General features: G+C 37.5%; 2 protein-coding genes across 43 annotated transcripts in view; one reads left to right on the forward strand and one right to left on the reverse strand.

The window, feature by feature from the left end:
• The window catches only part of LOC308190440 (uncharacterized protein), a 304946-nt gene extending 277414 nt beyond the window's left edge, over positions 1–27532 (forward strand). For 2 of the 6 annotated variants that reach the window (XR_013947187.1, XM_080581827.1), the window contains exons 2-3: positions 19578–19667; positions 24408–27532. The gene's annotated coding sequence lies outside the window, so the exon portion shown is untranslated. The other 4 variants (XR_013947190.1, XR_013947191.1, XR_013947188.1 and 1 more) reach the window with 4 other exon arrangements.
• The window catches only part of DLG2 (discs large MAGUK scaffold protein 2), a 1042459-nt gene that overhangs the window by 163900 nt on the left and 850722 nt on the right, over positions 1–27837 (reverse strand). The window lies entirely within an intron of this gene.

Here is a 27837-nt window from a genome sequence, read left to right on the forward strand (position 1 = left end):
AAAAGATTTTGTTAGGAAAAGTAATATAACTTAAAAGAGAACATTCAAGGTGTTGACATAGAATAGTAAGTTGATGCATTATCACACAGCTAAATTATTAAGAAGACAGAATTTTTGGTATCAAGATAGAATACTGAACTAAGTTTAATGTTATATCTCTAAAAATACCAGATTCATTCATAATGAAAAGTGTACTTGCCCTGATCCTAACAAATAGGCATCAAAATCCTGCTTGCAACTCAGCAATGCTATATATCAAGAGAAAAACACTGGATACCTTGCCAAGGATCTAAACATTTGAAATAAGATATTTCCACTCTGCTTTACAAGCAGATCAGTAACCTTAACGCAAAATCATACCTGAAACATCTGAAAAACAGCAATCTGCATTACCCACTAGAAAACTGATCAATCACCTGCATTTCATGAATTTATTATAATTGACTGCCATCATTCTTAACTTCTGGTCATGGAAAGCATAGAAGAATTAAATGATGCCGTTAGGGCTCCAATTTGAGTCCTTCCATTGATGAAGGCTAACTACATACTGGGCTGTACTAGCAAGAGTGAATGAGTTAAGGTAAGTGATTACTCCCTGCTATGCAGTTTTAACGGACTAAACCAGGAGTACTGTCCAATGCAGAATTTCATTAATAAACTGAAGGGTGCTCAGCTGAGGGCAGGAGAAAATAACGTTCTAGGAGAGGCTGAGGAAGATAGGTTAATCTGGCCTGAAGTAGAGATCTAACATCTTTCTTCAGCTACCGACTTAGCAAGCACAGAGAAGTCAGAGCCAACCACTTTTGAAGGTACTTGGTGATAGAACAAGAGGCAATAGACACAAGCTGCAGCAGGAAAAATTCTAGCTAAATATAAGGGAAAAAGATGCAGTTAGCATAGTCTGCACTACAGGTTGTATAATTTCCACCTCTGGAGATCTCTGAAACCACCTGAAAAGGCCCTGAGCAATCTGATATAATTTTCAAGTTAAGAGCTTTGAGAAGGAAGATGGACTAGATGATTTCCAAAGGTCCTTTCCAATGCAAATTATTCTATGATTCTACAAGAACAATGTTTCAACCAAAGTGAATTTATTGACTGTTTTATTGCCAATATCTCTCTGAAGAGATTTTCAAATATTGACCTAACTGAACCACTTGTTAAAACTTGACTAAATATGAAATGCAACAGATTTACTTCACATACCAAAAGTCAGGTAACATATGTCATATTGTCAAACACAACATGAGTTAAGGATCTAAGAGTTCCTCCAAAGTAAAACATACATTTTGTGTTTGGGTACTTGCAGCACCTGCACTGTACTAAATTATTCACTGGGAATTCAGTTTCTAAACTTTTTTCTAAATGTTTCTAAATAGTGTTTTATTTATTTATTTATTTATTTATTTATTTTGCCTTTTAAAAACTCATTTTAGAAAGCTCTTTTTCTTTGTGTATCTGAGAGCAGTCAGTAAAAAGTGAGGACAGGCAAGGATAAAAGGAGAAAATGTGAAAATATTCTACATATTTATAGGAAATGGTGACAGAAACACAGGAGATATTTTACATAAACACAAGAGATATTTCACCTCAAAAAGTACAAACTTCCCTTTGACGAGAAATTTGTCCCCTTGCTTATCATGAACCTGGGGAAAATTAAAGGTTGGACGTGGTGCTTAGGGATGTGGTTTAGTGGTTGACATTGGTTGTAGGGTGATAGTTGGATCAGATGATCCAGAAGGTCTTTTCCAACCTTAATGATTCTATGAGGATTAAGGCAGGAACTGAAAGATGGATAAGGAATTGGTTACAAGGAAGATAACAGTGGATTGGGCTGCGAAGGAAACTGTCAGTCTGGAGCCTCTTAAGGACAGGCTGTGGGTCTGCTCTTTGAGCACAGAGAAGTGTCTGTGACATTTACTAAGGGTGCTTCACTGTAGGAAAGCTGGGAAGTACAGCAAATAGAAGGATGGGAACGTCACACAGGAGAAGCTGGAGCACCCCAGATACTCCACTAACAGATCTGCTGAAGTTCAAAGGAATTTGAACAAGATAATACAGTTTGAGCTGCTGTAGGGCCTATTGCCTTGTTTCAGAACAGTATTTTAAATACTACCCTTAGCTCCAAGTGTATTTCATCCTACAGGGTTAGTTTAATGGTTAGACTCACCAAGTGATATTTCAGAGGTTTGGGTTGTTTTTCTATGCCTAGTAACCTCCATTTTGAAGAAATGACAGATAACATGAGCTGTTATTTGTGTCTTTCTTGGCAGGATTCTTGTAAACTCATACAGCAGTTGGCTGTATATTGTACTCTTCCCTGCAGTGAGTTTCACCTGTTGTTAACTGCTCTGATTTCTTACCCCTCAGCTTTGCTGGAGAAAGACTAAGTATGTGTTTATAAAAGGGCAAAGACAGGACCAAGAGTAAGCATCTACAAAGACTTTAATGTTTTCCTAGATAATAAATACAGTGCATACTGCTTTGATGGGGATCAGATAGATATTTGAATTTGGAGGTTGCTCTAAGAGAAAAGTGTATTTTTACAGCAATTGAACAGCAGTTTTGATTATACTTCGTGTACGGTGCCAGCAGGGGCACACGCTCAAAAGATTTTTTTTTAAGTATATATTTATATTTTTAGAGAAGAAGAACAGCAAAAATGATATGTAAAAATTTCAAGATTACCACATTTAGAAAAACATTGCTTTATTCTGGAACACTTCATCTAACCTAATAAGCAACTGAAATAAAGATTCCTGTGACGATTTTTCTTGAGAATGGCATTTATTATGTATTCTTTTATGAGTGTTATTTGAGTGACTAAAATAATATTGTGGAACAGGATGGCTGAATTTTCTTTCTACTGCTTCTGCTGAGTTTGGGCAAATCACAGTCCCTTTGTCCTCTGTTTTATTAAAATAACAGAAACAATTCTTCTGGCTTCTTACATGATTTTGTTACTCAACAGTTATTAGAAGCCTTTGAAATGTTCAAATAACAAATGCTACTGAAAATTTAAGAATTATTATTATAGAAAATACCCACCCATTTACTTTCTAGGAATACATTTATCTGGTATTTGCTGTACTTATATCATTTTCAACTGGTTATCCATTGTGAAAAAGGAACACAGCCATTATAAATGTATATGAATGTGTTAAGTCTTTGAAGAATTACTGGATGGTTAAAGGTTTGGGCACTTCAGTTCTTGCTACTTAAAATGGGATCAACTTCTTTCTCAGTTTAAACTGAGAAACATTTTAAATTTAAGAGCAGACTATATTAAATGGCAGAACTCCCACCCCCATAATTCAGAGGAATGAAAACAGTTTCAAGCTGCATCAGAATACAATGCATTATATCCAAACCCAAACTTTCTTCCAGCTAATTATATTGCCACAGATGGAGGTATGCAATTTACTGAGCATCTGTGCATAGCAAAATTTTGGACAACGTGGGTGGTGCAACTTTTAAATCATACACATGCTGTGACTGAACCAAAGCAAAAAAGACTCATTGATGAGAGTTATTTTATGATTTCAAACAAACACAAAGTATTTAATTTCACAGTGCAATTAAATGCATAAAAGCACAGTGGAAAGTCAAGTGCAAACCCAGCTTCATATTGGGAATTAGAGAAACAATTGTGTCCTTTAGGACTAATTCTAATTGTGTCCTTTAGGACTAATTCTATTTCTTCTGTGTAAATCAATGACAGACTAGAACAGAGACTTGCAGATAGAAACACGGAGAGAAACAGAACTGGTCAACAAGTAGAAAATTCACAAGCAGCAGGCCTTCCTTAGCAAATGGATGATTCTTGGCATTCTTTTCCTCTTCTAGCATTTACGGCTTTCAGATTTCTTATAGGTGCAGCTTTGCCTGATATCTAGTCAATGCTTCTTTCAGTTAACCTCTACTCTTTGGGCCTGCCGTGACCCTGGTGTTGGTAGAGTTGAACTTGAGTGGCAAGGAAAGAAAGACAGGAATTATCAAATATGCCCAAACACACTTATTTGGTATCTAAATCTTTGACTTCTATTAATTGACAGTGATATAACTACACACTGCTAAATGTATGTCAATGCATTGGACACAACGAGCTCACAGGATGTTTTGTATCACCAGTATTTTGGGTAATATTTTTAATGTGAGTGCATGGGTAGCCCCCCTATAAATTTACTTCTATCACCTAATGCACCTGATACAGGCATCCAGCACAATTTGCATTTGGGTGAAGAAAAGTAAATCCAAGAGAGAAAAAAAGCCAGAAAAGTTACAATCCTATGATGCCTATATGACAACCAGCAAGCAAATTTGATCGTGGATGGAGTGTGGGTATACACTCACCTTACCAACCAAGCACCACTGCAAGTGCTACAGAGTTTCTGTTCCTGTTACATGTTGCTGCTGCCTGATGTTTGAGGACAGATGATACTCAATCTGGCATAAAATTACAACTCAGGCTCAGATGGTGCCATACTGACATAAAACTGGTCAAATTTTCTAAACATGATTGAATCGGCAGCCTAGGCTTGCAGGGCATCAGCCTTCTAAATCACGTTGCCACAGTGGTTTTGGTGCAGTACTCAGAGCCCTAAAGACAGATTGCCTGTAACATCAAGCCATGACCAGTGAGGCTATGCAGTACCATAAGCATAGCAACCCCTGAAAACAGGTTAGACTTTGAAGCTTTCTAGATTCCCATAAAAATTAGTGTTTTTCTCAAGTACACTTAGCAAATAGGACTTTCACAAATACCGTGCACAAAAACCAACGACAACTTAACTGAAAGGGGGAAGAATTACATCATGCTGTACTCCTAAATACCAAGTGATAAGACAAGGGGAAATGGCCTCAAGTTGTGCCAGGGGAGGTTTAGGTTGGATATTAGGAGAAATTTCTTTACTGAAATGGTTGTGTAGCATTGGAAGAGGCTGCCCAGGGAAGTGGTTGAGTCACCATCCCTGGAGGTCTTCAAGAAAGGTGTAGATTTAGAATTTAGTAGCATGGTTTAGTGGTGGACTTCAGTACTAGGTTAAAGATTGGACTAAATGATCTTAGTGGTCTTTTCCATCCAGAATGATTCCATGATTCTATGATCATTCATTTGCTTGTAACAACAGTAGAAAACTAATAATACATTTATTCACAGCAATCATGCTGAGCCTTTTTCCCATCTGCTTCCTTGACAAACATGCTTCCACCTGTCATTTCTCCCTGCCTTCACTTTTGTAGTCCTCACTGAATGTGTCTAAAAGTTTGGTGGATCCCTGAGCAAGGAGGCTGCACTGACAAGCACACCCCCTGCCCTTCCACCAAGTGTTTCCTGATTTTCATGGAGAGATGAGTTCTCATTGCCCCTGCTCTTGAGGTTCATTTTTGCTACAGTGCCGTGATTTTGCCTCTTCATCTGCCTCATCCCTTACCAAAGGACAGTCTCCATAGCTGTGGATCGCACCCTACTTGGTGGTGCTGACAAAGAATCAAGATCTGAAGCACAGGAATTACAACTGTAATACCTGTGTCCTTTCTTTTACAGACAGACCCATTTAACCTCCTTTACCAGCAGCCAGAATAGCAAATGCAACTTTGCATTGTTTTTCTCGCTGGCTTTTTATCCTTGTCCCATTCTTATCTCCATTCCTTTCCCATCCCACAGCTGGAGCACCTCGAATGTGCCCTGGTTCCATCTCATTTCCCCAAAGGGCAGCAGAATTGAGTCTTCCCCATCCTTCTAAGAAGCCCCAAGCTGCTTCTGGAGATGAATGTAAATTAAACAAAGATTAGTTTAGTTACTTAGTGGAAAAAAAAATAAATAAATAATACTGAGATACACAGTTGACCTGCCATCAAAATCAAACAGTAAATTTCAAATAATTGCCCGAACACCTTCTGTCATTAGTTGGCAATCAATACAGAGCCACACAGCAATTGCAAAATCTGTTCACTGAACCATATCAAGTATGAACAAATTCATAAACACTGTCATCTGACTGCAAACATTTCATGAAGAGAAGAAAAGCAAGATGTATTTTTTTCAAATAAATTGTTTGCAAGTAGAAATCTGTGGTAATGAAGCTGTAGAAGTAATATACAATACCATCTTTTGTATGAAGAAAGCGATCTGAGCCCATCCAAAGTCACTGTATTAATCAGATGAGATAAATAATTTAAAGGTTTATTCAGGAATATCAGTCTCAGTGCAAAGAGCAACAAAGGCTGAAGCTCCAAATGCTCGGTATACAGCTATGGGTATAAGCAAAAAAGAATGAAAACACTTCATATCTGCCCAGAGCACAGTCTTTGTTAGAGAAAAAATTGCTGTGAATAGCTCTGAATATCTATTATCACGGTGGTTGGTTTTAAAATATAATATTTAATTAACAGTACCCAATTTTCACTCCTCCTTTTGCATCCACAAATTAAAGTAGCATAATGGCAATCCAAATGAAATAGTGACTGCAGCATAACAACCATTTTTAAGTTTTAAAGAACTTTCAGGTAGTTGTATATGTTCTAAAGAGGAGACATGGTTTTGTATTTTGGATCATTTAGCTAGCTAATCGCCAGGCCTATATTTAGCATTTTGTTGAGGGATATGCAAGTTCCAAACTTCACAAAATTTCAGCACCAAAGGAAAAGAAAATATTTTTGGAGACGTCAGTCTTTTGAGGTAAAATATTGCTATGTATACCACTACACATCCTGATATTTGAAAATCTGGGTCCCATGTAAGTGCTTCTATGAATGCCATGTGCCTTTGAAAAATTAAGACTTCCCATTATAGTGGCTAATCTACAGACCATTAAGTTTTTAAAATCTCACTTTTTTTTTTTTAATTTTTATGATTTAGTTAAAAAAACAACGACAAAAATGGCAAACTAATATGTAATATATAAACCTTGGAAATAGTCTATAACCTACACTGGAAGAAGCCAAGAAATGGCTTGAAATAGCCATGATTTTGTCTTAATGTATTTACAGATGCTTAAGGGTATGCAACACCATCTATTCAGTGTAAGCATCTAGGCTATAAAGAGAGTGTTTGGGGCTTCATGGCCCTATATAACTTCTGTATGGATATGATTCCTTTAGCACCTGCAGCTGCTGTTCTCACTGTGTCATGCAATGGTCTGCAATTCCATCTTGCCCAGCTCACGGCTTTCAGATGGGGCAGAGACAGACTGTGGCAGCAGGAAATTTGGAAGACACTGAAGTATGTGGGTGAGAAAGCAGGAGGGCATAGAAGATGTCAGAGGGCTGGGAAGGGCTAGCAGAGGTTGATGATCCCCCCTGGCCTGCCCTACTCCCAGTGTCACCAATCCACAACGAGGGCTTTACTCCAGGATGGTAGTAAAGTTCTAAACTGCAGGATGGACCCAGCATCAACATGAGGACAGGCTACATGAGGGAAGACTAGGGAAAGCTGTAAGGAAAACAGCAGAGCTTTGCATTGTCTCTCTGTGCACTATGTATCTGGGAAGAGATCAGCAAAATCAGATAGTGCTAGAACTATTAGTTCCAAATTGTACTCTCTCACTGCTTCAGCTTTCTCAATTGTGACACAAATTGTTGCATTTCTCATGGGCATGGATGAGAACTTGTTTGCTGGGATTTTGTAAAACATCTTAAGCTCCCTGACTGAAAGGTTGTGCAGAAATGCAAATTGTTTTTACATTTCTCTGAAACATGGTGACATAATCAGTGGACAAATGCAGACAAGCCCAAAAGTCTAGTATTAACCAGAAAATCCTTTCTAAAGAGCCTTCAAATCAGCATCTCGAAGGTAAATAAAAACATAAAGCTGTTGGTCAAGGAACACTGGTGGAAGCAAGTGATAAACGACAGGATGAGTGGATCTGAACAGCTCTATCAATTACACTCAAAGCAAAACTAGATGAAACCCAGCCACATAAATAAATTTGTTCTAGTCATGTGTTTACTTAAAAGACAAAGGGAAAACATTGAATCCAATAACTTTTAGCAAGAAATCAGATTCTAGCATTAGTATTCTGAAAAACCTGCTTCTGATGAATTGTTTTACATTGGGATGCAAGTATTCCACCTCTGCTCTGCACTCTGTAGGCCACACCTGGAATTCTGTGTCCAGTTTTCATTTTTCCCCAAAGGCCAAAAGATACATTAAGAAATGGAGAGAGTCTAGAGGAGGTTCATGAGGACTGAAGAACCCGATGTATGAAGAAAGGTTGAAGGAATTGATTTTGTTCAGCCTGGAGAAAAGGTGGGCATCTCATCACTGATGATGTGCTCTCTTCAAGTAATGCACTGTGACAGGACAAGAGGTGAAGAGAGCAAATTGCTTTGGGGGAAATTGCATCTGGATATAAGAAAAAAAATTGTCGTCGTAAGAACAATTAAATATTGGAAGAGGTCACCCTTCACCTTGAGAAGTGGTGGAATCTCCCTTGCTGGAAATTTTCAAGAAAAATTTGACTTGACATGATCTTGGGTAACCTAATATAAAGCCCTGCTGTAGCCAGAGGACTGAACCAGATGATCACCAGAGGTCCCTTCCAGCATGGATTGTTCTGTGATTCTATGATTTATAGCTATGTAAGGATTGCTAAGCAGAAGAAACATTTGATAGCATTAATAAGGGAAAATTAATTTTTAATGATTGGGGGCCTACTTTCTGGAACCTATACTTTCAAAAGCAGCCTATTAGTTACCAAATATTTGATGATATTTCAATAGAAGTGCCAGCGTGAATAATTTAAAAGGGATTTCAGGAAAAAATTGTTAACAAAATTCCCACTCATCTATCAGCAAAAATCTAACATCTCTCTTTCTCTTGAGAGCCACTGTGATTCAGACTCTCTCTCTTTAACCTTCTCTCTGCATTGTACAGCCTAAGATGATTAGAAATGTTATTGCCACTGTCACTGTAAGTAAAAAAGAAATACCCAAGACTGATCTTTGGAGAACACCAAAAAACATGCTGATACATTTAAAACAGAGATTTTCAGGGCATAATGACACAACAAATAGCACCAGAAGTCATCTGTACTGTTCTTAATACTGCGTGCTTTTAATTTTGCTACTAATTATTTTAGACAATCTAGTCAAATACCTTGGAGAGGTATGAAAAAACAGCATTAAATTATTTATATCCATCAAGGGAAAAAGAAAAAAAAGAAAAAGAAAAACAAACATGATTCATGGGAGCAAGTGGTTAACAGGCATATTCCCAGAGTTAATATATGGATAATGAAGAAATTATTCTCCTCTCTAACCGTGAATTTATATAGAAGGAAAATATGTTCCCAGGATGTTAAAGCACAACTGTGTCATCAGAATCAACCTATAGACTTTAAATAATCCTCTTTATACAGGGGAAATGGCTTCTCATTTTCTCTGTAAATCAGTGAAAAAGGTAACGGGAGGCCCGGAATCTTCCTGAATGGATGTCCGCAGGGAAAGAAAAGTTCCCATGTTTCCTTTGATAAGCCTCAATCAGCGACAATTCCTGTTCCTGGGCTGGATACAGGAGTCCTCTTTTTGCACCCATCAGCACTCAAGTTGATGCTGTCAAGTTGTATCAGTTGTATGTATGTGGGAAAGTTATAATGCTTCTTCTGGGAGCTGCCAGTTATCAATCAGGTTTCCTCAAGCCCTTTGTTTCCTCAAAAGCTGTGGTCTATAGAAACGACACTGAAACCACAGGTCCCAATTTTCACTTCCACTAATATTGTCTATATAGCTTTGGCAGTTCAAAGAGGCTTGAAGTTGCTCCCTTGTGAGCGTAACTGTAGATTTGGTTCATATATTTGAGAAGATGGTACAGAAATAATTGAACACACTGTGAGTTGTGTCCATTTTCTATTTAACTAATACAGAGGCAGGCTGTTCTTGTGAATTATTTGATTGCCTTGTGTTACTTAGGCAAATATCCCATTAAATTTAAATGATAAACTGAATAACAGATCAGAGATCAGGATTTAAATTTTAAATGCTGCAAAGATTCTTTCTGCCATTATCTGTTAAAATGCAATGACAGACTAGTACGAGATAAGTGCTACCAATGGGAAGGATCCATCTAAATAAAGATTTGGACATGAAAACTCACATAAATCCTAAAATGACATAAATTTCAAATTGGCACTGTCGCCTTTTTAGTTCCCTTTATCTCAGAAAACACTTCCCCAGTGGGCCAGATGGTCTCCTGTGGTCATCCACACCTGTTTTGGCATTACAACTGAACAAGACCCTGAACAGATAAAGTGTTTCACATGTCCTGTTGATTCCTTATCTTTTCAGTTGATAAATGCATACCTAACCAGAACACAGTGGAAAGGACCATGTCTCGTATACACCCAGGAGGGTATATAAGGCACATAAGAACACTCCTGACTTACATACACTCAGTCTGTATTCCACCCTAGAATAGTACTACTTCCCAACTGTCCATTTTATCTACTGTACATTTTATCTACTTAATCTCGTCTATTCTGTCAAGTTTTTACTATAGTTTCAAAATTACTTGGACAAACAACTTAGGAACAATAAACTTTACTGAACAAGAGCTGGTGTGAAGAAAACTTAGTTACTTGCTATGCAATGTAAGATAACATAGAAACCTCTTTTAAAATTCTTATTTCTGAGTTGTTTAATGATGACTAAGTCTCCACTTAGATGATTTCCTTCTGTTTAACCCAAATATTAGAACAATCACTACTAGAACCTGGATATGTATTTAAAAAAATCCTGCATTTGCCAAAAATTCTGAAAACAACCCAGACGTCAGATACCCATATACACTCAGCATTTCCGATTATAACATTTTTATGTGATCAGTGATTCACAAACAACATCAAAGCAGCAGCTTAGTTTAGCATTAAGTAATAAGACCACAGGAAGCGCTGTACTGAATCAGAAGCAGTCCTTCATGCAACCGCTTTAACATAGTGTGAGACATGTCAAGGGGAATGCAGTTGCTGTCTGTCCCAAATCTCCCCTGAGTTTCACAGCATTTGAATTGCTCTTTAAGCTTCAGCGCTGTATTCTTTGATTACATGAAAATGTCATTTCTAATAAAATCACCGTATGTTTTTAGCCCTTATCACAATGAGCCTCCTAGCTTCTGCCTAAACATGAGCTGCACTTCTCTCTCTCCATATATCATGTTTCACTGTTGCTACCTGGTGATCATGGTATCATTGTTGGGATATAATGTACCTTCAGATAGATATACACAGATCCCTACTTCCTCCACAGATATATGTGGGGTTCCTCGTCACTTCTTTCTCCTTTGCTTTCATGCCCACCAAGTCCTCCAACAGCTCTCTGTCCTCCTTCAGAAATGGACAGCATGGACAGGCATAAATACCACCTTACACCTGAAGCATAAATTTTCTTTTTTTTTTCTTATAAAAAAACCGATTATGAATTTTGGGGTTTTGGCTAATGATTTTACTGATGTAAATAAGTGAAAAAGGGGCACAAATAGAGCAAGAAGGCATGGTCTAAGTTTTCCCTCTATAGGGAAAGTTGTACGCTTGCTGAATCATTGTTGTTAATGTTGTAGTGTATCTAAGTGAAGCACAGTATACACCTTCCAATACAGTGGACAATATAGGAAATTTAAATTTCAAACTCATTGACTTAAATTCAGTTCTATATGGATCAATATGAAAACTGACAATCATGAATCAGTCTCCAAAGACAAACTCACAGCATTGGAAAAACATGATTTGCAATTGCGAATAAGTTGGAAGTCACACAAGCAATGTGGAAGGTAGGTCCAAGATCACAGGTTTTTCAAACTCATCAAAATTTGGTTCTGATTCTCTGTCCTTTAACACGACCTTGCCTTCAGAGGTTTAAAGCATTCACAAAACAAGTAGTTACTTTGTGTTGCAATCACTTTCCAGTGCTGAAAAGCAGGCTAATAAACCCTAAATATATAAAACTAAATTTTTTATTATTTTTTTTTTTCTAATTGTAGCTCATATTATCTCCGTGGGATATAAGTAGGTCCTGAAAAATTAATGTTGTGGATGCTCTACTCTTAACATTTTTTGCTGAGAACCATAGGCCTGTTAGCTTTGCAGCAACTGAGTTCCAGTGAATTTAATGATATTTCTCTAGGTGCAGGAGAGGAAATTGAACTGGAATGTCAGCACAGAAAATTTCATGGGTGTTCAAGCTCTGCTGCGTCAGTCCTTCTGCACTGAAGTAACAACTGACTCTTACATGTCTGTAAGCATGGTTGGTTTATGAGCATCAGAAGAAAATCTCCACAACCAGAACCGTATCTCCACTATTCCATTGGTTCTCAGATTAATTAAAAATATATATATTAATAATAATAATAATAAAAAGAATATGAAAAGGTCTTTGCAACACCAATAAGAAATACCATTTGACTCCTTGGACTTAACTGTCATGAAGAGTCACCTTTGCGGGCTGATGAGCCCATTCTCATTTACCTTGTCTAACCAACAGAACAGAGAAATGAAACATCCATTTATTCAGCCTACTTGTTAACACCAGATATCCCCTTTAAAATTTTTCCTTGGAAGACAGGTTGTCAGCATCCCTTCAGGCTGACAGCCATTGAGATGGAGAAAGTCATATTCTACCCCCTGGGGAAAAAGTAAATGCAAAAGACCTTAGTCCAGAGCAGACATTGCCCCATCATTTCCCAAGGCAGGGAAGAGGAGCAGGCTTTGCAGCCATACACTTTAGCAATTCAGCAGGGCTTCTGTGGGACAGCAGAATAATGCTTTCTGCTTCACAGGGTCCCTATTTATCTACCCTGAATTTCTGCCGATGGGTAAAGTAATGTCAAAAATGTTATTCCATCAATCCTTTGCCCGACTATCTATTCTGTATCCATTTTTGGAATATGCTGACATTTTGCGTTTTCCAAAGAAGCACACCATCTTCTTCAAAGTTCAGCTCTCATCTCATCCTCCATGTAGTACAAGACTTTGTCCGTAAAGATTAAGCTTAACAAAGAAGTCAGATTCACTCATCCTTTAAAGCTATATTACTGTCATCACAAAACAGCACTTCTGAGAGGCACTAACATCAGTCATCTTCTTAGATGTCACCTCTTGATATTTATATATGAAACCAGATTCCTTATATGAAAAAATTGTCTCATTTCTCAATATTCTATATGCTACAGGACACATCTACAAAGATGGGTAAGGAAAAATATTTAACAGCAAAATCTACACTAGAAATACTTCTCATTTTAGTATATTTGTATTCCCCCCCCCCCCCCCCCCTTTTTTTTTTAGTGTTTCACAGCACAATGAAACCCAGATTCCTCAGTGGCAATAATCAAGACTGTTGCAACCTGAAAACTGAGTTCCTACCACTTAATTCTTCACTCAGACTACATTTTGCTACCCATGTATTTTTTTCAGTGGCTTTTCACTTAGTAATTTAACTCCTATCAGCTTTCTGAACATTAGATATAGAGCCATTCATGATATTTGTGATGACAACAGTGAAAACAATTGAATAAAATCTACCATTTCTAATATTGATTAACACTTTCCTGTTTGTTACAAGCAGAGTTAGAAACCGGAGGTGTATTTCATTGGAATTCAATGGTTGTGAAAACTGAAAAATGAATTGCTCCAGTCAACATGAAACAGGACAAAACCATTATTATTTATTCTGTTCATTTTCCAAAAACCTTTGGGTACATATTAAGACACTAATTCACAGAGAGACATTGCCTTTTTTCCAAAATTCCCTACAAAGGCTCCTTCTTGACTTACCTTTTTCTTTATGTCCTTTCCAACTTGCCTGTTGTTCCATGGGAACAGTGCAAAGATTTAATCTGCAGCCTAACATTTATAGTATAAGAAAACACTTCTGGGTAAACTTCACTTGAACAAAAAACTAATAGAAATCAAACTGCACAATATATGCTAAGTCAGCCTCATTTCTGCCTTCATTTGATACCTTCTCCCTGTGCAATAGATGGAAAGAGAAAAAAAAAAAAAAAAAAAGAAAAAAGAAATCCTTCCATGTTTTCCCTTTTAGAAACAATTGCCCTTCACACCAAATAATAACAGCTCGCTTTCTTATCTGTAATTCAAGGTTTCTGGCAGGTGTATTAAAAGTTAATGAAACCGATGAAAACCAAAGTGACATTACATTATTTATTAATGTAAAGGTGCTAGAATAAGGTCTACTAACCCTGAATATAGCAATTTATTTTTTCTTCAGAATATAAACACTAGCATATTCTGGTTACCTGCTTTTTACTCTCCAAATATATTTATAGGTAATCTGATATTAAGTATACTAAAAGATCCCTGCTCAAGGAAGATCTTTACCAATAGAAAAAAATCCTTATCAAATAGCTTGAACATCATCTCAATTAATTACACAACTGGTGGATAACTCCTGCCTGCAGCTGCCTCTACTGGGGATGGATAGGTAAGCAATTCCACCCAGTGCTTTCAAGAATTTGTTACTGTGTTTTCCATTTTAGATAAATAACAGCTGAAACTTTTAACATGAAAACATCACTGATCATAGAATCATAGAATATTCTGAGCTGGAAGGGACCCATAAGGATCATCCAGTCCAACTCCTAGATCCAACAGATCTTTTAAACAACAAGTCATTTCACAAATAAGCACTGTTAGTGCAGCTTAGCCAACTGTGAAACAACCAGCCACAATTCACAGACTGCTTTTGTTACCTACAAATGCATTTCCTTGCTGGGGGTCACAGCATGACCAAGTATTATCCTACTTACATAAGTAAGTACATATCCACCTTCTGCTCAACGATCTCAGGTGATCAGCCCTTGGTTAAAAACTGACTTGAGCCTTAGGTATTCTTTGCTGTCCAAGCAGTGTAAGTTGAAAATTTAATATCTGTCTGTAGCAGCTCTGAGGTGAATCAGTGCCAACCAGACATCCGTCTGTAAGACAGGAGCTTTAATGCCCTTGTACTTTTCAGCACATAACTGAAGCTCACATGGTAAATCTGGTAGAGCTCTTAGATCTCCTGGCTATAAGACTTGTCTTGCTTGTAATCATTCTTCAGAATGATAAAACAATATTGAAGAAAAAATGTGTAATTTCAAAGAATAAAGAACTGCTGGCATTCCTGCAGAAGTTTTCTTCTTTAAAGTATGAACTAATACAGTGCCTCTAAGTGAATTTCCAAAGCCATTCACAGGTACCCTCATCCTACAAGCGTGAATGAGAGTAAAGGTAAGCAATGCAGAAGGAATCCTGCTAGGATTGCTTCAAACCATTCTTGCTGATTGTGCTTATAAATCCTATCCTATCCACACAGGAACGATGACGGAGCTACATATCCACAATCACAGGACCTCAGAACACAATGTGATGAATGTTACCTGCAAGATGGTAACATGAGAATTAAGAACTCCACTTGAGATAGCAAATTTGAGATCTCTCCTCGCATGACAAGTGTCACATAAAGACCATCTTCAGCAGCCTGACAGGCATATATTTGCTCAGGCAGGCATGCTGCGGGTTTACTCATGACTCACACGGCTGGGCCTGCCCCAGAGCATTTGCCGGTCCTTGCAGCAGGCAGATAGCAGAGCTATTAGCAGCTGGGTACATTGTCCAGGCAGGTAGGAGGGAGGACAACCACAGGCGTAGTGTGCCGAAGCATAAACTTCACCCTAAAGCACTTCATCAGTAATGCTTACCATTTCTCTTTAACACTTGTGTTACAATATCAGGGCAACACAGGAGTTTGTTGACAAAATAAAGATTTAAGAGCTGGCCCCCAAACCATCGAGCTGCCATTGCAGTTTGTCCCTTGGGCTTGTCCCTGAACAGGCTCTCAAGGCATCAGCAGGAAACAGCATCACATGGCAAGGGCTTGCTGGGGACAGGTGGATAAAAAGCACTAGTCCACACATGAGCAGAATCTTGCCCAGCTGCTGGCTCTAACTAGACGAAGAAGGAGTGAGCTACGCTTTCTAACTAGCATGGCTCTGTTTCTAGAGCACATTTTGCAAAGTGTCAGTGAATACAAAAGTCTCCCAATGCAGTTTTTCAAAGGAAAAATGCACTGAAGATTTTCTGCAGGAATTAAAGGGCCACAATCTTCCAAGGGTTGCTTTTTTTTTTAAAATATATATATATATTTCAGATTGTACTAAATAATTGCCTTCCCTATTTGCAACGAAGCTGGTTTTGAATGTTAATGATTTATTTCAGTGATAACCAGCAGCTATATTTGTTGAAACTAACGCATTTAAGTGATAAAATTCTATTTTAATATTTATGAATTTTAAGCTTCATAGAAACACTGAAATATGATAAATATCAGTGAAAGTTTTTTCAAGTTGCTGAAGCTGAGATTAGAATAACGTTTTGGATTGTGGTTTATTCATTAAATTTCAAAGGAAAAGGCAACAAAAAGTCTTCACTGTTCTCCTTACTCAGGCCTACAGCAGTAATGAATGATTTACAAGAAAACTTCCCAAGTTGCAAACCAGCACACTCTTACTTTCTCCAACATTTGCTTTCCTGCTTTCCACTTGTCATTTGTGCAAGGCCATTTCAAGTACATGCACAGCCAGAGCAGGATTTATAAGGCTGGTTAAATTCTGGAAGCAGTAAATTGCAATGTACCCGTAATCCAAGTTTTCACTACAATTACAGTTTTTTATTAAATAATCTAATAAAATGTGTATACAATTCCATAGGGTTTAAAATATTTTGATGGGATCCACTGAAAATGGTCATAGCTTTCATTATGACGTAATGTAAGAAAGCTCATACCATGATACTATGGTCCCACCAGTTGCAGATCCAGGTGTCTGTCTGTCCCCCAGCCTCTCCAGCTAGGATTATTAAATGAACTAGTTAAAAAAAAACAAACAAACAAAACAACAACAACAAAAATCTTTTAATTGCATTCCCATTCTGCCTTTTTTTTTTTTTTTTTAAAGAAAAGGCTCATGAGCAACAGTGTGTATCCCTCTACACAGGGCTTGTGGGTGTCCCACCCCTCACAGCAACAGAATACCAATTCTTCCCAAAAGCCAGTATTATACATTTATGGAAAAGACAGATAATGGAATGAATAAATTTATTTGACTGCACTGTCTTCAAAACAGCCAGATTAAGCCTGAATTTTGCAGTGCAATTCTTCTCACCAGGCCAGTCTGATGGGTGTCTCTGGAGAGAGCCAGAGACTGAGCCCAGGCACCCTCTGTTAAACAGAGGATGCTCCTGGAGCACAGGCAATGACTGAAAAGGAAAAAATGTCTGATTGGGGTAGCTGTAAACCCCCTGTAGGTGGTCTGGAAGCTGCTTGAATTTCTGTGGTGGGAATTACCAGTTACCCTTACAAAAGAATCTATCAGAGCAGGAACTCCATCTGGCTGATATTTACCAACGAAAATTTGGGCTCCATATTATGCACCAAAGACAACAGTTATAATGATGGAGATATTTTTTGAACAAATAAAGCTGCATTTTTCTACTCTTTAAGGAGACATATTTAGCTGACTGCATTAATCAGGACCACATTTAAGGTCTGATGCAGCACTCAGTGAAGTAAATAGCAAGATCTTCTACTCCTGCTTTGATTTTTTTTTCTAAAATTTTTTCACAATTTTAGAAATCTACCTTTATAAATGGCATTTTTCATAGGTTCATGAAGACTTGCTGTAAATAAGATTTTTCCCAGTGTTTTATTTAGAGTTCAATTTCCTAAGTAAATTTGTGTATGATGTTGATGAAATAGTTTTTGATTCTACAAGTCAGCTTCAGCATTACCTTACAAGAAGCCACTGTGCACAAATATTAATAGCAATGCTTAATGTTTCTGCAGCACTTTCACTGCTGGAAATATCGTGTGTTTGTTATATCAAGACCTTCGTTTGAACAAAAAGCACTTGCTGTTAATACTTTCATATTTTATTTTAGACAGATTATTATATAGCTGTTGTCTTAAACTTACGGCATCTGAGCACCCATTATACAGTCCCAACACATCCTGCTAAGTAAAGCTGGCTAATTTTGACAGCAAAATTAATAAAAATGAATAAAAGTGCCAAGCCTCCTTCTTCATTTAAAGCTATAATCAGAACCAAACTGAGATGTCAGTTTAATAGCACCCACAAATGACTACAGTTTGAATATTTTCCTTTCCAAATACTCTCTTCTTTATATTAAACATTAACTCACAAGGAAAAAAAACGCGGTAGTGAATAAACACAGTGAAAAGCTTTTCAGAATGAAAAACCAGTACTTATCCAATGAATAACCTTTACTCAGGCAAGAGCAACACAGTACGACTGAGGAAAGGAGGAGGAAAAGGGGAATGATTAAATGAGTTAGATCACAGTAATCTATAATCTGGTTTCCACTCAATTCCACTTGCACAGGCTACAATCTTTCTTACTGCCATAGCTCAAGAAACGCTATTCTTCTTTGAAAAATAAATGTAATTATGCTTATAATTTTTTTTTATTATTTTTTTTTTATGCAGAACTATACTGGGTTACTCATTGCTGGCACATTTTCATAGTTGTGATAGGGTATAGTAAGACTGCCAGCTAAAGCCTGTTAATTGCTAGGCTATAGTACAATCTAATGTATTTTTTAAATATTATGGAATGCATAAATATTTGTATGTTACTACTGCTTCTAAAATGACAACTAGACCTTCAATCAAGGTATTTTACAATACTGAATAGCTATTCCAATTATGTTCAATTTCCAAGATAACTTACTGTTAAGAGGAATCCATATGTTAGTGCTGTAACGTCTCTACAAACTAGAGAAGATTAGAGAAATCTAATGTTATGCTGTTTTTTCACATGAGCAGAGACGATTTGCAAACATGCCAGAAAATTCTGAAGGAATCTCTCCCAGCTTTTCACATGCTTTTCCATCCTCTCCTCTCCTGTCTTCTAAGCACACAGTTACTGTTCTGAAGAAGAAAAGGCTTTAGATGTTCCTTAGTAGTAGTGATCTCAGAGCAAATCTACATGGGTAGCTGCTTTGAAGAGACAAATTTTAGCCAAAGAGACATTCTGACATGAAGGCCCCAGGAGGAAGAAGCAATTTTGCTGACTTTCAAAAGTGCACTATTTAAAAAGAGCAAGTTTTGCATTTTCTGACATCTGACTCAACTGTTGGCCAATGAATCCCCCCCATTTCCTCCCATGCTAAATCTGGTTCTCAGATTTGGAATTTTCTATGGGTCCCAATGAATAAAAGCCACCACATTCTTTTCCTTAACTCCCGTTTGCTTCCATGGCCATGCATGGATTTTTGCTGTCCCAGGAACTGCTGGAGCATATAAGTTGAGCGCCAACCAGCTGGAGGCTCCTGCTTCCGCTGATGTTTTAGTTAAGGACTCTGCTCACTGCAGCTGAGGCAGGTTTTTCCTGCCCATATGGAGGTAAATAACATCTACATATGGGATATAGTATACAGGGAAAATTATTGATGCAAGATATAATTTGTGATGGCATTTAACTCTCTTTGGTGTTGATTTGTAAAGGCTGGAGGCCAGACATTTCCAGAAAAGGATCCCCAGTCACAGAGTGCAATTCTTGTTTTCATTTACAGAAGCCCAGATTTGACAGTGTTGTGTAACTTCAGCAGACCTTGTTTGCCTGTCTCCGTGAACGGTGCAGATGAAGACAGATATTTGGTCTTGTAAGTTTAGTTTTGTACATTTATGTTTTTTTTCTTGTTTGTTTGTTTTCTCTTCACACACATTTCATGGCTATTTCTGCAAGAACTCTTTTGTTTGCCAGTTTATAGCACTTATATATTATAGCACAACACAGGTGATGTTAATGCAGCCTGTTAGAGAAGAAATGTGTCCTCATACTACCAGCAGCTTCATTCTCATCTGGTTTTCTTGCTTTGCTGTATGGCTAAAACAGAGCTTTCTAATTGTCTTTCTTAAGGCTGAATTTGGTGATTCCAAATTATTCTGAGGATGACTTGGTGACCCTTCGTGCCTGCTCACTCAGTCCCACAAGCAACCACGTATGCACCACAAGACAGCCATGAAACTGGCTATTATTACACCCCTTCTCATGACCTCTGAAGAACTAGGCAGCTGCAATACAAGATGCTTGCAGAAAATATTGGGATTCCTTGTGCTAATGTCAATGCATTTTCAATCGCACCAGAGGACTTCTGTCATAACAAAGGGGCTGTGGAAGTGGGATGGAAAGGTTTCAGCTTTCATTTTACAGATCAGCTTGAACAATGTGAAGCATTCCTGATTAGGAAGCATTCCAGGATTCAGAGTTCCTCTAACGGCTGTCCTTCAGCCCTTGCAAACACCTTCCTAATTCCCTGAGAAAGACAGCTCTTATTAAAGTCAACCAAGGCAAGCTTTGATTTGCCACCTTGCCTCCATCCAAGATCAATGCCCCTATGTGTAACCACCTGATAAATCTCTGCTGACCAGCTCAGAACTCACACTCCCTAACTCAGCATGCATGGAAGGAGCACAGGGTGTTTCCTGCAGCCCTGCTACTGTTATGGGCACAAGCATAGAAATGTAAAGAATCAGATACAAGTCACATCAAAATCACTTGCTCAGTACAAGAAGCATAGGTTTTCAGTGTTTTAAACTCACCACCTGTCTTTGTGAACAGCTTATTGAACAACAATATTGAATTTCCAGCTTTGCTTTGGAAGAACAGATGAGAAATACAATGCAATCTGGAGCACAAAGATGTTATGATATCAGAGATATTGGAGATGGATAATACAGGCAACAAGAGTGATTTAGAAGCGTTCATTTTCTTTTTGCAAAAAAAATTACAGATGCTAGATAGTATAGCCTGTGTATGCGATAACAAAGCACAATCTTAATAACAGTCATTACAGCCAGATTTGAAAATGGAAAACAGAGGATAATACTTGACTAAACAATATGAAAGAAAATAGAGTAAATCCTATTGTGGAATCTTTCATATTATAAAATTTCTAAAGGGAACTAGATGGAAACCCTATGTGTGGGACACTGGTATCTTCAAAATACACAGCAAATACATTATACAAATACAAAAACAAACACACCAATTTCAATGGTTGAAGAATGAACTACACGGGATGCTCGTTCTGCTTTTCAAGCCCCTGAGCTTTTCCAGTTCCTGAGACTGTATCACAACGTCTCAGTAGAGCATTCCAACGCTGCAAAGAAACAGTACAGCCCTCCCAGCTCCCAGAGCTCATTCCCCCAGCAACTTCAGTTGCAGAGTACAATCCCAACTCTGAGTTTCCTTACAGCAGTACAGGAGCTTCCAGCCTTCCCCTTCTCCATCTTCTTATGCTACTGCTCCTTCAGTGCTGCTGACTCAACTATTTTTGCATTAAATTCTTTTTTTTTTTTTTTTAAGCTTTTTTGGGTTATATAACTTTTTTTTTTTTCTTTAACTGTGATCTTTTCACTTACCTGATGAATCAGTAATCTGAAGGGGTAATAAACTATGGTGCATGTAGGGGGAGCAATGGATAGGAGTAGCTGGGGAAACTCAAGCCCATTTTACCGTCAGAAACATTGCCATGTGTAACAATCTCTGAATATACATTGTGAAATTACATTTTCTCTTCGACCTGCATCCTCCTGTAAGTCAAACAAACCAGCAGGATATATTCATTTTGGTTTTGAGCAGCCTGGGAATGCAAGATGGCACAAGAGAAGATGCAGACATCTGCCAGATGAAACACTGTGTGGGACTAAGGCAGCCCCTGAGCTGTATAACGCTGCACAGAGATATGTCTGCATTAGTGAGTTTGCTCTGGCTACCTCAGAAACAAAGGAATTCATTAATGCACAGGAGTTTTATTGTCATGACTGTCAGTCCTTTCAGTTTTAGAATTTATCATTCCTATTCAGTTAAAATTTGGTGTGGCAAGAAGGAGGAGGCACAGGTGCTACACTACAAGTGAATCCCAGAACTTGATTCTGCTATTTACAGAGTATTTAAAGAGTGATGGAAGAGAAGAGGGTGGGATAACAAACAGATATAGTACAATACTGTAATCTGAATCAGTCAGGGACAGACCATTTAATGCAGTGTTTGCATTACCTAAACTAAGTATTTGTACTAGGAGACTTATGATGTTTTGTTACAAAAGAAGACTGGACAGCATGAGCTGTCTATGACCACTGAAAAGGACAATTCTGGGCTTACAGGACGAGAATGACACAACAGCTGGATACAGATAGAAAGCAGAACATCTAGACAGCTGGACAGGTTGTAGTCTTTGCCTACCTAGTACATTTAATCTTCTGTTTTGTTCTTTTAACAACTAAAGAATTGAGACTGAGAATTAAGGAGGCTTAATAAGACATCCCAATACAGGGTACAACAGAAGCAGTAGAACATAGCCACACCTAACTCAGATTAATTAGACATCCTCTATGAAATGTTACTTTCAATTACATAAATTGCTCTGCCTTTTCTCTCTTGTGCTTCTAGATTGCTACCACAGACGATACTGGTCTACAGAATCTATGTTTTCCACTGTTATGGTCATGCTCTTGCATGCATATTCTCAGAAACTCATAAATTAAAGACACTAAAACACTCCATTCTCATACTGAAAAGAACTACAGAATCTTTTGTAATGGTTTTTATCTACTACTTTTAAATTAGCCTGCAGAGAAATGTATTAATTTTCTTTTGTGCTCTTGTGCCTTTGCTGTCTTTGCAATATTCCCTAAAGAAAGCCCCAAGGTCCTTCCACATTCAGTGTCCAAAAAAATTCCTTCATAAAGCCCTTTGAACAGCCAGCAAACTAAGTAGAAAAAGAAGATAAATGTCCACATATTATAAGTTAGCTGCTGGCAAAAACAATTGTTAGGTTCATAGTTGGTTATCATAAATGATTAACTTTGTGAACTATTATCCACTTGAAAGGAACGAAGGAACGAGCTCTAACATCTTCTGCATAACGTGCTGGTACTTACTAGTGGGGATGCAGGTCCCATCCAAGATGACAGTATCTGTAGATCTTTTTATGTGAAACAGCAACTCTGAATTTGAACCTCCCCCCGACCCTTCTTTCATTCTTGCAGAGATGAAAATAAATCAAACAAATATATAAAGAAAAAGCTTAAGCCACTTTTTCTTTCAAGGTGTTTTACAAATGCCTGCCATGTATTACATATTACCCTTCTTGCAGATGTCGTTCTCTGTTTTCAAGAATTCCTCACGTGTTTTGAGAAAATTTTTAATTTATTTATTTTTTAATGCACCAAATATTTTGCTTGCTGAGATGAATATCAAATAACCTAAAATCTCTTCACAATTTACTTTCTTCTCTTTCTCATGTCCAGGCCCTTCATTCTTTCTGCTATACCTGTATATAACATGTTGACTTTGTATACAATTCAGAGGTTATCATATTCCCAACATCACCATCCAGCCATCCTGCTACTACTAAAACTTTTTCAATTCAGCCTAATCTCCATTTTGTGGATAATTCTTTTTAATTAAACAAAACAGTCTGTAATTATCCTTTTCCTAATGTTACTTTGCCCTTTGTACCACTGAGTTTTTCTCTTTCCCTTTTTCATTTATCATTGAGATAATTTCGCATGTTTCAAAAAAAAAAATGGATCCAAGATTTTAGCTGAGGAACTGTTCTCTCTCTATCTTTTGAAAAGTTTTCTATATTTTCAAAAATATATCTAATTTCTCTCATTTTTTAGATTTGTATGGATAAACTTTGTTTAGTTTTGGAGTTGAATAACCTTTTGCCAGTCTCTCGTTTCTTATTGATTCTGCTTGGATGCTAATTTCCTTCTCTTTTCACACATAAAAAATGAACATGGGGTTCCACTTTCTAGCTTCCACTAGAAGCTTTTCTAAGTGCTTGTTTTTATAATACACAATTTGATTTTTAAACCATATTTCCTTTCAAATTTTTCATTTTTTTCCTTTCCACGTTGTTAAATTTATTATAACACACTTTCAGGACCCATCTCCACTCACCTTTCTTCAAATGATTTTATTTGCATTTAGCTCTGTACTTTTTCTACAAAGGTAGCATGCTGTATTGCTGCTATAGAAGATTTGTATAATTCTGGAGTACTTGTTTAATCATGAAAGAACTATTTATTTGAGTTTTCCTCCAACTACTTTCAAACTTTTATCAAAAGAGGACTTATTTTTCTAAAACATATCCTCTGGACTACAGTAACTATGCTCTGGACAACAGTAACAGGACACTCTGGACAACAGTAACAGGACAGACATACTCATGAACTTGTATCCGGGGGTCATGAAATTCAGTCACAATTGTGCATTAGAATACTGAAAAAATACTGAATTTTGAAATATTTGTTATGAGATTTTAGCTGCCTTTTTCTAGGTGTGATGAAACACCCTTTACTCTTCTAACTTAAGTGTTTTTTCTTGACAGGTTCCTCTGCTCTTCATGGTGAGGATGTTGTGGAGAAGCTGTATTATGCCCCAGAGTACATAGTGAACCACACTGGACAAATATTTAACATATATAACAATATAACATCTCCTTTGCACCTATCACTGTCTTTGGAAATGTGCCTGCTAAATCCCAATCACAAACTTGAGAACTTCTTTTAGGACTTCGGTGTACCCTGGAGATGTTTCTTCTCTAGCAACATATCTATTATTTACTAGATTATGATACTGTTTTCACCTTGATATGCATGATGTTAAAAAACAGTAAGAATTACTTTAATAGATTTAGGAGGATTATTTTTCTCCTTAAAAATGTCTACTGAGGAACACTTCCACTCCCAAATATTGCCTAGTATAAGAAATTACCTCTTGTACTCCTCTTTTGAGTATCCATCCAAAATTTCAAGAGCATATACAACTAATACTTGCATTCGGAATATGTGAGAGGCCAAATATAATCAATGGGATTAAGACAAAAAACAAACAAACAAACAAAACTTGCTTGTTCATCTAAATAAGGATTTTGGCCATATACTTCCCTTATATTATACAGCATTGTTTCCAGATAGGTTAGACAGAGAGCACAGAAACATGGAGCAAAACCAACTGAATATAAAGACAACATGTACAGGTTAATTAAGTTGTAGTGTCCCTAACAAAATAAAAATAAATTGGGAAAACACCACACAGAAATCAACATTTTATAGGAAATGTTCTGTTGAAAGTCTGGCTATAGTAAAGCATTTGAAATTCTGTATGGAAAAATATCTCCTATTTTAAATTGCAGTGGTAAGAAAATTACAGAGTTTCTCTCTGTCAGGAAAACTACTTTAAATTATTGATGGAATTACACAAGCACATTTCTTGTCCCAGGTATTTCATAATTTTAATTCCTTCAGTTCATTGGGCATATCAAGAAAGGCAAAGAAATGTGCAGTGATAGAGAAGAAAACCAATGCATTTTCTGAGATTCTGACCAAAGTCCCAACTCATGCTTTCATTGCCTAGATAATCTTCTGAAGTCACATGGAATATTAGCATGAAAAAAAGCTTTCATGCTCTAGGAACTGACATAAAAATAACATTGTTGCTAAGATTAGGTCTTAAAGAGATTTGTCTAGAGAGCATTTTGTGCAATTAGCTAGATGATAAATTATTAAGTCTAATGGAAACCTTTATTAAAAAGGCTTCAAAATACCTTGATGAATCTTAGCAAAAAAAAATTGTCTGGCTATTTAGTTTCTAAAGAAAATGGAAACATTGTCTGTGTACAGAAAATGGCTGCTGGATCATTATTGTTTCTTCTTTACAGATATGGAATAAATACAGAGAAAAAAAAAAAAGACAGCAACTGTCCAGTCTTCAAAGTTCTCTTTCTACCTTGCATATTATGTTAGGGTTCAGAAGATATATTCTGCAACATCTTCAAAATTTTAACAGCATTTTTCCCTTTGTATCTCACACTCTAATGTTACATTACACACACACACGCACAGTGGAGGGCATTGCCTTGTAATGAGAATATGCAAGTCCCAGAAACAACAAAACTTGTCCAGATAGAAGTGGGAAAAGATTTCCAGCAGGAATAAATAAACAAACAAACAAACACTATAAAAACACTATTAACTGACCCAGTGGCCTCTGCATACTAATTGAAAAACTAACAAAATGACACCAAACAAGCATGCAGACATGGCCTGATGTTATATATATTACCTATATTGCTCTCTTATCTGATCCACACTGAAGACAAGATCTACAAGCCTACAGATCCTGTACACAGATGCAGCAAAGTGGATCCATGTTCCCCTCCTAAATTAAAACTCACACAAGACAAACAATACTCATGTTAAGAACTTCCCTACATTGAGGAGTGTCTCCTGTATTTTAAAACCTGCAAAGTAAAATACGTAGCTCTTCCCCAAATTCCTCTCCAATTTCTTGGCTCCTTGTCTTTACTGGTACATAGGATCAGGGTCCTTTTCTTTCAAAAAGAGTCTTTATTCCATTCAACTAAACAAGGAAGTAAGCACACAAGCACAGAACAAGATGACATAACATCTGTCAGCCATGACCTTGTATAACCTTCATAAGATTTTTCCTTTGTTTTCTGTTTGTATTATTTTTCATTTCCCCCTTCTTGATGAAAGCCATCTATATTCTAAACTCTATTCATTATCCATAATACAATATTATTTAAACATTTACCAGGTTGTTAAATATTATCCTTCTGTATAAACAACAGTAGATCTTTTGCAACTAAGTGTTCTTCAGCTCACTGTTGCAGTGCCTTTTTTACTCCATATGGACAGACTACTTGTGGCAGGGTGATTTTGCCTCGGGTTAATGTCAGATACTGATTGTGACCAAAAGGTACTTACAAATTAAAGCCAGAGCACTCTCTCCCCTGTAATTCCTTAATTCCTCCTTCTAACAGAGCTACCATGCTATAATATCAATGAACTTTAAGTTTAGTCTAAAGAGGTTTCCTATAAATCCCTCGACCCTTCTATGCAGCTTTTTTTTTTTTTTCATAGTGCCAGAAGAGAGCTGAGTGTCAATACCTCTTTCTAAGCCCTAATGCAAGACAGCAGTGAAAATCTTGCCTACAGGAAAAGTGGAGCTTCCTGAATGCATCTTGCACTGTTTTCCAGTTATTGGTGCTGTTCCTAAGGCTCTGAAAGTTTTCAGAGGAGACAGCTGTTTGGGGAGTTGGACTCCTTGGGGAGCTAGTAATGAGATCTAATGACTTTTGCTTCTAAATTGCTTCTGCTGACTTAGTTGAAGTTTTAGTATCATCTTGACAGTAGAGTTAACAGGCCCACCTCCAATCCACCATCATCACTTGCCTCTGTTTCTGCAGTGTCACAGAGACTGGTGAGTCAGTGCAGCATTCCCTTCTAAGGGCTCCTCTGCCCCAAGAAGCACTCTGGCTGCCAAAATAGCAGGTACCTCCATCCCACTGTTGCACCCCACTGCTGTGATGCATCCACCGTCTGCCCTAGATGAGCTGTCACTTGGACTTGGACTAGTCAGATGCTCCCTATGGGATGCAGTAGCCTCCGTCTGCTGATATTAGCTGTGCACACTTAGAGTTCAGTTACGTGAACTTCAGAATTAGTTTAAAAAAAAAAGTTTTTTACTTTATAAAAACTCCCTACTGCAGAATAAAAAACCCTCCCTGCTCCTGCCAATTTCCTTTTTCCTTCCTGATAAACAAACACATCCCAAGATAACAGCCTAACAAAACATCTATGTAGGCAGGCAGCACAACCCCTCTGAGAGTGGCTTATTTCCCCAAAGAGTCAGCTCATAAATGAGGTGATTTACCACATTTCTGGCTGCTGCTGCACTGGCTCCTTGGGGCTGGACAACACTAGAGAACCTGATCTTGGGTGAGTAAAGGGGTG

The sequence above is a fragment of the Anser brachyrhynchus genome (genome assembly GCF_964034855.1).
Source record: "Anser brachyrhynchus genome assembly, chromosome: 1".
Lineage (NCBI taxonomy): Eukaryota > Metazoa > Chordata > Aves > Anseriformes > Anatidae > Anser > Anser brachyrhynchus.